The sequence below is a fragment of the Bidens hawaiensis genome, unplaced genomic scaffold (assembly GCF_021521415.1).
Source record: "Bidens hawaiensis isolate Kalapana, Puna unplaced genomic scaffold, B.hawaiensis_p1.1 tig00014036_1, whole genome shotgun sequence".
In the NCBI taxonomy this organism is placed as follows: domain Eukaryota; kingdom Viridiplantae; phylum Streptophyta; class Magnoliopsida; order Asterales; family Asteraceae; genus Bidens; species Bidens hawaiensis.
The window spans coordinates 60965-71696 of record NW_027492207.1 but is presented as its reverse complement, the minus strand read 5'-3'; positions in this window follow the sequence as shown (position 1 = coordinate 71696).

Here is a 10732-nt window from a genome sequence, read left to right as displayed (position 1 = left end):
AGTGTAAATATAAGAAAATAAATCTGGAAAGTTTTTACAAAATTCCTTACTGTCAAATTAAGTTTTGTGCAAAATTTCAAGACCCGAGACTAATCGGATAATTATTTGTGCTAAAAAGAACATAAAAACAAGTTTTTAAAGCTTAAAACGTGTAAACCGGCAAAGTTCGCATAAGCGAGCTGACTGGTACATGAAAACTCTAAAAATGGACTATTTCATAAATCTAAGTAAATTAAGTAAAAATAAATCATCCGAAAATAATTCGGATGATTTGGGTAATTTTACCCGATTTTACCGTTTCCGGCACCGAAATATCGGGAACGGGCCCCACGGCCAAACGGGGTGTCAAACCGAGCTATAATTTCATCACCTTAACTAAATTGACTGTCAAACTCTAAGCAATGTCACAATCTGGGTCCTTAGGAGTGTCACGGGGTTAACATAGTCCCCGAATCGAGTACAGTACTGGGTTAACAATGTTCCCAGATGTACCGATTGATACATATTTAAGTTATGAGAATTATATAGTAACGACTAGATATTATATTACAGATCCAGGCACGTAGCTGTTCCTTGTATTACTCACCGACTCACAAAAGGTGAGTTTTCACGAGCCCCTTTTAATGAATTGTTTTAATTATATTTTCCCGGGGCGGAAAACATGTCTTATTCAAAGTATTTAAGTACATACCGATCGTATGGAAATACTTGTACATTTATATATATATGATCTGATGCACAGAATATATAAAATGTTTATCATGTGTTATTGTTCTGGGGTAACATAGTTCCCAGGGGTTATTATTGTTCTGGGGTAACATAGTTCCCAGGGGTTATTATTGTTCTGGGGTAACATAGTTCCCAGGGGTTATTATTGTTCTGGGGTAACATAGTTCCCAGGGGTTATTATTGTTCTGGGGTAACGTAGTTCCCAGGGGTTATTATTGTTCTGGGGTAACATAGTTCCCAGGAAGTTAATGGAAATGCTCTGGGGTAACATAGTTCCCAGCATGATTATATTGTTAATAAATGATTATTAAAATGATTTGTCAGTGTTTATTTAAATTAGTGAAACTCACCAACTATTCGTAGTTGACCCCGTTTTCTTTACATGTTTTCTAGGTATGCCCAAGTTGGATTGATTGATGTGTGCTTAACTATCTGTGCTACCTGTTGGAAGCTTGCTGCTCTATGTTTTGTAATGAATTTATTAATGTCTTATCGGTAAAATATGTGTGTAACACCTAGACAGTAATGAAACTCGCAACAATGTAATATGTTATAAATTAATGTAGTGGTATTTTCTTTATAAGCAATGCTGTTGATATCAGATGTGTCTGTTGCATCCCGTGTACGTTTCCGCTGCGGTTACGGGGTGTTACACACGGGCTCGGGCGAAGTGCGATGGGCGCAATGTGGCGCTTTGATGGCGCACTTAAGGGCCGCCTTAGTATTCTTGTTGGGAATTAAGAACAACAAAATAATAATACAAAAAAAAAATCCTTCCATCGTGATACGCGACGGGTTTAGATTACCCATCGCGTACCGCGACGTGGGGGTTATGCAGACGAGACACGTGGCGTGCCACATAGCAGGCCTAGGGCTGACTCAGCGAAGCTATAAGATGCTTCACAGTACGCGACGGCTTTCTATTTATGGCCATCGCGTATCGTGATGGGGTCCGAAACTTACTATAAATAGAAAGGCAACGGGACTTCATTTCTTCGCTCAAAAACTTTCTTTCTCTCTCTAGATTCACACACACATAATATATATATATATATATATATATTAAGGGTATAATACCGAGTTGTCGTAGCGATATCCTATCCGATCGAAAGAAACTAATATACACGAATCCAAAAGCTCTACCTGTTAAGGTATGACATTGTGCCATCGTGTAAAGTTTCTAATCTCGTGATTATCGTTATGATTATTGGTTTTATACTAACTTAGACATATTACATTGTGTTTATCCTAGGTGCTTAATACGAGGAGGTGTTCTTTAAATATAAACTTACAAGGTGAGACATTCGAGTTTTTGTACCACTCACATTTACGTGAGACAACTATCTTTCCGACATTGTCATGATGATTTCAAAACTTATAAAACTCATGGCAAATGGTCTAAATGTTTTCAAATATGTTTTTAAAGTATTTTAAATACATTACAGTGATTAAGTCTCTGTAGACTTACGGGATGGTTACTATCGGTATTGTGGGGTTTTGTATACAAGGCTTGCCTACTGGGCTATTACACGTTACTTATTGGACAAGTGTTAGCCAATAAGTAATATGACCACAGTCATAGATACGGTCGAGTGACAAGTACCTTTCGGTAATTTGTAAGCAGGCAGATGTAAAAACATTTTAATGCTGTAACTGTAAACTATGTCATTTTCAAATAAATGTACTCACATGTATTTCTTGCTGATAAAATATTTTAAACATGTTTCAGGTGACTTGTTAGAGACAAAGGAATGATGCCTGTGGGCTTCCAGCTTAAATAAGTGGCTTGTCACCAGAATAAAGAAACGTGTTTTGTAAATAAGGGTTTAACCCTATAAAAGTTATGTTTGTATAAAAAGGGATTTAATTCCCGGTTTATCGTAATAATAATCATGGTGCTTTTATAACTCTGATCATTTTTTTTAACTACGGTTCTGATGAAATTTTCCGTTGCAAAATAATTTAATAAACACCGATACCACTAATCAATGTTCACGGCTTCCCATCCCAAGGTATAGGAGTCGGGGGCTGTGACAGTGACTATCATTTTGAAGGATTAATTACAATGTTAAAGAAGACACACTGGTGTTGTTTTAATCTACTTCACACAAAAAGTCTGTTTTATAGAATACCGGTTGCGAAGAGAAAAATTGTACAAAATTGGTGAGTGGCAATGCAAAAAGGTTGTCGCAAAAGCAATTGCAAAAGAAAAATAAAAGATCACATAATGGGATTACCTTTAGATTTGTTGTGTCAATATTTGATGCATTTAACTCCCAATTACAATGAAAATGTTATATGATGGTTCTGACTAGAGTGAGACAACAAGGCCTATCGAATTACAGAGTGCGATAATCTAACACATAAGCAAGTCGTCGTTTTAATAAGACATGTATTAATATTATCCATGTCATTATTTAGTAAAATATTAGTGTTTGTAGAAATGACTATTCAACTTTGTCCAAAAAATAGTGCATATGGTGTAACAATTTTTTTTTCAAAATTTTTATCGTTTTAATTTATTATATTCACATTATGGTATATCTTCACAAGCTATATGTACAACCCTTAATTCCATTAGAGTATTAGTGAAACCACACAATACTTTATTGGAATTTTAATAACCCCTCAACATTATAAATTAGTTTTATGCCCATCCTTGGAAAGCGTAGCAGATACACACATTATATATGTTTCATTTGACGAGTGACGGCTACCTTTATATTAAACAACTTTATAACAAAAAAATTTTAGACTGGACTGATTTGGCCGGTCCAACTGGAATTCAAAAATGTGATACAACTTTATATGTATTTAATAAATTTGTTAAATACAAACATTAACATACTAAACTATTTATAAAGAACAAAGATAAACATAATTAAGCTTTCGCAAAACACATACATAGACATACTAAAGCTGATAAAATATACGAACAACCTGATTGATCATGGTTGCCACCACAATGCCAATGGATATTGCGGATTTTAACCAACCACATGCACCAACAAACTGGATGGAAAAAAAATCACACTCCTTCAACTTCGTTGTCATTTCATTATTCATACACACTTCCCCAATGCATGATCACAATTAAGCAATTTGTTATTTCTCATCATGTACGTATGTAATGCAACACCATTCAGAACATGGAAAGTCATGTATACATGGAAGATCCAACACCTTAAATTGTCACCCTCCATCTTATATACAAATCTACTTGGCCATCATAAAACCTAGAATTAACAAACATTTGAAGTTCATTATTGGTAAATTAAGGGGGGGTGTTTGGGATTGCTTATTTTCACAAACTTATAACTTATTAACTTTTTGAAAAATAATAAGATGTTTGGGATTGCTTTTGATGTGAGAAGGAAGAGTTAGTAAGTTACACTTTGTAACTTATTAACTTATTAAAAAGTTATAAGGATGTAAAATAAGGAATCCCAAACACGGAACACCCATTACGTTACGTTTTATGAGGTTTAAAAGTTAGGTTTTTCCAAACTAATATTCTTTAATCGTTTCGAATTTGAATTAAATCTTTACATTAGTTATTATCTTAACTAGTTTGCTGATCACCTGTAATTGATATGATTAATAATCCTAAATTATATATTTTTGCCAGCTGCATATAAATTAAATGTTATTATATCTTTTATTTATTGCATTCATGAGTATGTTTTGATGCACGTTTCTAGAGACCAGTTTTTTTCTTTTTTTTTTCTTAAATGAAAGTTTTCATGAGGAAATACAACCTTAACATTGATTTCGAAAATAAACTTTACATATTAGCCTATTGGCCAGGTTTAATAAGAACTGGCTTTGTTTATTATAAGTCAACTAGTTGGGTGCTCGCGCGATGCTGCGGCGTCAACAATTTGCAACGCTATACTCGTTTATGTTGATTTATCAATCATCTCGTGATATATTGTATAATACTTTTGTTAGTTTTGTTATTCGTGCAATATGTTACAACATTTCATAATATTATTTGTTTTTATTAGTTATTAAAGTTTTTAAGTTAATAGCATGAATGTGTTATATCTATTTCATAAGCATTACATGACTGTCATATAAAAAAGTTTTAAGTGGTCCACCACTTCTCCATTATATATAGTATAGATATGTAAATTTACAAATATCTAAAAAAAAGTTGTCCTATTTGAAAAATCAAAGATAATCGAGTGCAAAGATTTCAAATTAAATAAGTCATTCCTACTTTAATTGAGTGGTAAAGTTTTTAATATGTGAAATATAAGGTAAATGATTCAAATCCTATATAATGCAATATTTTCGAACAAATTAAAAAATCAACTTAAATAAAGATGAAATTATTCTGGTAATTTTAGTTTTGGTGGTAAAGGAATGACATATTTGTATTGGGATAACACATTTATTATAAGCATTTTTTGTGATTTAAGTATTTAACAAAATTTAACTTTTCAACCTTCATCATTCTATTTTTATCTCTCTTTATTTATACAATAACCTATTAACATTATAACAGAATCTATATCAAATCATAGATAGTTTGGGCTCACAGTAGTCAACTAAGTTATAATGAATTTGCAGTTCAAAAAGAAAAAAAATTACAATGAATTTAAAACTAAAAAAAGAAAAGAAAAAAAAAAACCTTTAGAACTTCAATTTGGTTATGATTTAATTCGAGCTAGCTAAAATGGATTTGATATGCTATCTTTTTAAAACAGATTTAAGTGAGACACCTCACTCTTTTATATTATATGACTTAGTATAACCAGTAACTATACATGAATTACACATTACGTTATGGCTACTTATTTCACTAATGTTTCTTTTTTCCCTTGTGACCATTACATATGAGAATAAGATGTAGTTTAATGTAAATATTTGTAACATGTGATTTTATAGTGGTCATACATTACGCTATGCCATTTTATAAAATTTTCATAAGTTTGTTCGAAGTTAACACATGAACTTATATGTGTTAAAGTTGTTATATGACTTTTACGTGCTAAGTTTTCAACGTTGTTTTTAGATGTATTTTTTACTCATTTTGTCATCATAACTTCTCATTTTATGTTTGTTAAAGATCAGTATACAAAGTAAAAGTTAATATAATTAAGTGGCATGCTTTTTAACATCTTTTTAACTAACCATAATAAAGTGACACGTTATATAGTTTGAGCTCGATTTTCTTAATATCTCCAAGTTTGAGCTTATTTTTTTTATGTTCGAACTTGAGTAAAAACTCGTCTCAGACAAACTTGAGCCATGTTCGAGTTCAATTCAGTTTCTTGATAGAAGCTTAACATGTTACAATAGTTACAAACTTATATAAGATTAATGCTAATATTTCTTGATATAATTTAATGAAAATAGGTTTCACTTGATATTAAAACATATTATAGGTTCATGGGATATACGTAATTACGAAAAAAAATAATTATATTAATAATGTTGATCATGCAATAATAAATTCAATAATTTGTTTCAAACTTATGTTATAATAATTACATTAAATGTCATGTTAAAAATGAAATATTAACAAGACCAATTCATATGCAGTTTATTTATTATAAGAGTTAATGACATATAATTATTAAGTTAAGGCACTAAATTTTGTAATTTGAATTGTTCTATAATTGGAAGGACTGGTTTGTATATTTGAGGTATAGTAAAAGGAGAACATGGATTGTATGTGTAACATGTTATAGGTTCATAATTGCATCATTTGCTTGTACATTAATGCTCTATTAACTTGTACATTATAGATTACATATAGGTGTTGAAACTTTTTTATATCAAAACGTTGACAAAAATAAGCGCGTCACAACGGTAAATTCAGTTTTTTTCTATATATAATATATTAGAAGATATAGAAGAAATAAAAATTATAAATAAACTTGTCAAATAAATGGGTAAAGTTAAAGGATTTTATATGTAACTATACTACAAAATTAACATAATTTGAATGAAGTAAAAGGACCATATTTGTAACTATATTTGAGTGGAATAATGTTAACCGTTCATGAAATTACAAAAGACTACATTACCCTTAAAACTTTATAATCTTATGCATTGTGTGTTGTACAATTAGCAACAAATCTTATACCTCTTAAAATTTAAGAGGTCCTTGACTCCTCCATTATATATAATAGAGATTAGTGATAATATCCAATTAGTCTATTAGATAAAAGATGGACCTTTTTAGATAAGTTAGGAGTTTGATTTGGTTTTGTAATTGTATTGTAATCTATATATACCCATTTATGATTAGGGTTATGAGAGTTTTTGATCTCGTTTTGAGTTACTTTCTAGTTAATAGAATTATAGAGTTTATTTGAAATTGTATGTGTTTCAATTCTCGTTAATCAATTCATTGCCATAAAAAGTTTTCCCATTGTAATGTTACGTACGTATAAGTAAGCGCCTTCTTAAAACACTTATGATTAATATAGTCAGTTTTGGTTTAATATAATCTATACTATATATAAAGCATGAGTGAGGGACCTCTTAAATTTTAAGAGGTACCAAACTCAATGTTTTATGTACAACACACGATACATCAAAAATATTGAAATTAAGGGTAATTAAGTCTTTTCATCCTCTAAAATATACTTATAACTTTGGTTGCTCAACTTAACTACTTTTTTTGTAAATTTAGATAATAGTTACACATATACCCCCTAATTCAAAACCAACTAACCTTCGACTTTTTAACGGCCATATCTTTTCACACGTTTATATTTTTCTTAAAATAACTACATCATAAAAACGAGTATTTTATTCTCTTTAATTTGAGTATGGTATTCCTATAGTTTTTAGTTTTAAAAAGTTAGCATGTTACGCGATTACCGTGTAGAACTGGTAACAGGTCGAGTCGGGTGAGCTTGGGTCATTTGTAAAAGTGGATTAGGGTCAAAACAAGTCGATACAAGAAAAATGGTTAATTTGGTTCGGGTTTGAGTAGATAAGGGCCAGGTCAGACCGATGTTGAGTCGGAACGGGTTTAGGGTCAAAACGGGTTGGTTTACAAAAGTGATTTATTTGAAATTACTGTATATTTCGGGTTTGCTTCTTGATTTTCGTCACCGGTTACATAGATGTCGTTGTTTACATGTACCGGGGCCGATAAACGCGTGTTCAGCACCACGTAACGCACATAACCAAATCTTGGTAAGCGCTCAACATAGCGCCCTGCACTGGTAATCGTTATGAATTGCACGCGTGGTGTTGGTTAAGTATGTTTTAATGTCAGTAACGTGCATTCCGGGCCGGTTACGCGGGTTCAATCTTCGATTACACGCAACTGGCTTTGCACGAGTTACGTGTCAAATTTCGGGCTACGCGTATACTGTCATCAGATGACGTATGTACTGACACATACTATACTTTCAATGTCGAGTTGCATGCACACCCCGCTGCATTGCGCGAGCACTCAGCTAGTTTGTTAAATGTGTTTAAAAGGAAAAACTAACTTTCGAAATTTAATGCGAACGTCCTTGTTCTAAACATGCATGTTGCAACTACTTGACATTGCATTGATTATGTCACATCTGCTTAACCAATTTATTTTCAAACAACTGATTAACATGATTATTAAATAATTAAATAATATATCCCGAATATACAATTAGATGATATAATTTATGGATTTTGGAGGTGTAGTTAATTTATAACTTTTGGACCACATCTCACAACTAAACCTAAAGTTAGATAATATAATTTATTGATTTTTCAACATCTCATGTGCAATTGCCTATGAACTATCATTCAATCCAATATTAGGCGAGGGTATTATACGTCTTCACTCTCTTAAATTTGATTAATCTTACCCTATTAATATTAGGGGAAAGTGAATAAGGTGCTCTTAGCCGCCTAAGCTTAGACGCAAAACCAATCAAAACTATGTCGATTTGCTTAAATCCACTCTAATTTGATTTTTTTATTCCCTGATTTCTCTCCAATAATTTTATACTCCATGTTCATCTATTTTCTTGCTCCCAGCTATCTCCGGTTCTACGTGAAGAACACCACAAACAAAATGAATGAAATCAATCTTTAAAATTGCTATTACTATTGTTAATGACTTCGGAGATCTATGAGAAAATCATTTAATGTTTTATTTCAATTTCAATGAAATATCATGTTTGCACTATGATTATTTATTATTTGATAGCTACCAGTTGAAAAAAAAATTATCTTGAATGCTAACCTTTTGGTTCGTAAAATTTTCTTTTCAGATTTTAATTTTTAAATGGTTATCTAAATCAAACTTGGAACAAAAGGTGCAGAATTAAAGCTTTCTTTAGAATTTCTTTCATAGCAAATATGGAGAAACATCGGAGAAGATAATAGGTGAACAAACAAGTGCAGAGTTAATGGAATAAAAACAAGAAATAATAAGAATATCATTGATTTTTCTTATATATAATCAAAACGACGTAGTTTTGAGTGATTTTACGTATAAACTTAAACGACTAATAACACCGCATTCACTTTCCCCTTAATATTATCATCCTATCCACTTTTTCCCACCCTTTCCAAAATTTCTTGGCATCCTGCTTTCTACAACAATTTTAGCTAATCATTCAAATATATAAAAACTTATATAAATTGATTATAGACAAAAACTAATTAAATAACATAATGTAAGGACAATAACATTTTACTAATACTAAAAGTAGATTACAAGACTGTGTTAGGGCAGGTTCGATAAAATCATTCAAAACCTCAACATTGTGCGATTTCTTGTTTTCGTGTTAGGACCATGTTATTACAGGTCCGATAAAATCATGATGAGCCTTCGGAAACAAGTCCAATTCCATTTCCTTTTGTTATTCAACTTATCTTTCTTAATCTTGCAACGCCTTTTGTTATTCTTCCAATACATGTACCGATGCATGTTTTTAGGATTTACTTTACTCCACATGCCGTTTGATGCATAAATTTGTTACGTGCCTAGACCCATGCAACCCATGCACAAGAAGGAACCCACTAAGTACCTTAACAAACCATGAAGTTCATGCATATTCCCACGTTTATTTTATAAGTTATTTGAATTACCTTTTGTTTATCATGTGCTAGAATAATGGAGATAATGGGGATGCCCATATTTCCTGTAACGTTTATTTCCATCTAGTTAGGAGTTAGTTTTGAATTATTCAAGTTGTTTCCCTTTAAAAGGCAGTGCCTTTACTTTTATTAAGTATGAGTGAAATTGTTCTAATACTTCTATCTATTTTCTTTGGCTTCCTCTCTATATTTCTTATATTATTGCTTTGAATCATAAAACCACATCAGTGGTATCAGAGCAGTAGTGATTCCATGGCTAGCAAGCGCAACAACGCTGAAATCCAACAAGAAAATGAAGAATGCTTTGCTAAACACGATGCTATGCTTGAAAAAATTTTGGGCGAGTTGCAAGCCTTAACTGCTCGAATCGAGTCGAAATCAGCCGGCATGCTCACAAATAATTCCAATTTTAAGCCCTATTTAAAACTCCATTTTCCGCGGTTCGGTGGTGATGATCCTACGGGATGGATTTATCAAGCCGAGCAATATTTCGATTTTCAGAAAGTGGCGGAAGAGGATCAAGTTGAGTTGGCGTCTTTTCATCTAGACGGCATTGCTCTTCAATAGCACCGATGGTACACGAAAACACGGGGTCCCCTGGCGTGGTTGGAGTTCACCACTGCCTTGCTAAGTCGTTTTGGTCCGACCGATTACGAGGATCCCTCGGAATCCCTCCATCGTCTGAGACAATTGACCACCGTAGCAGTGTACGTGGAAGCCTTCGAACGGTTATCGCACCGTGTTGATGGGCTCCCGAGACCATTTTTGATGGGTTGTTTTATCGGTGGACTGAAATAGGAAATTCGTTTGGAGGTGAAAATCAAGAAGCCAAGAACATTGGCAGAGGCAATAGGGTAAGCGAGGTTGGTGGAGGAGAAGATAAACCTGCAAGGTCATGTTTCTTCACCTAATCAAATGCTAGATTTCAATTGTCCAACCAAGG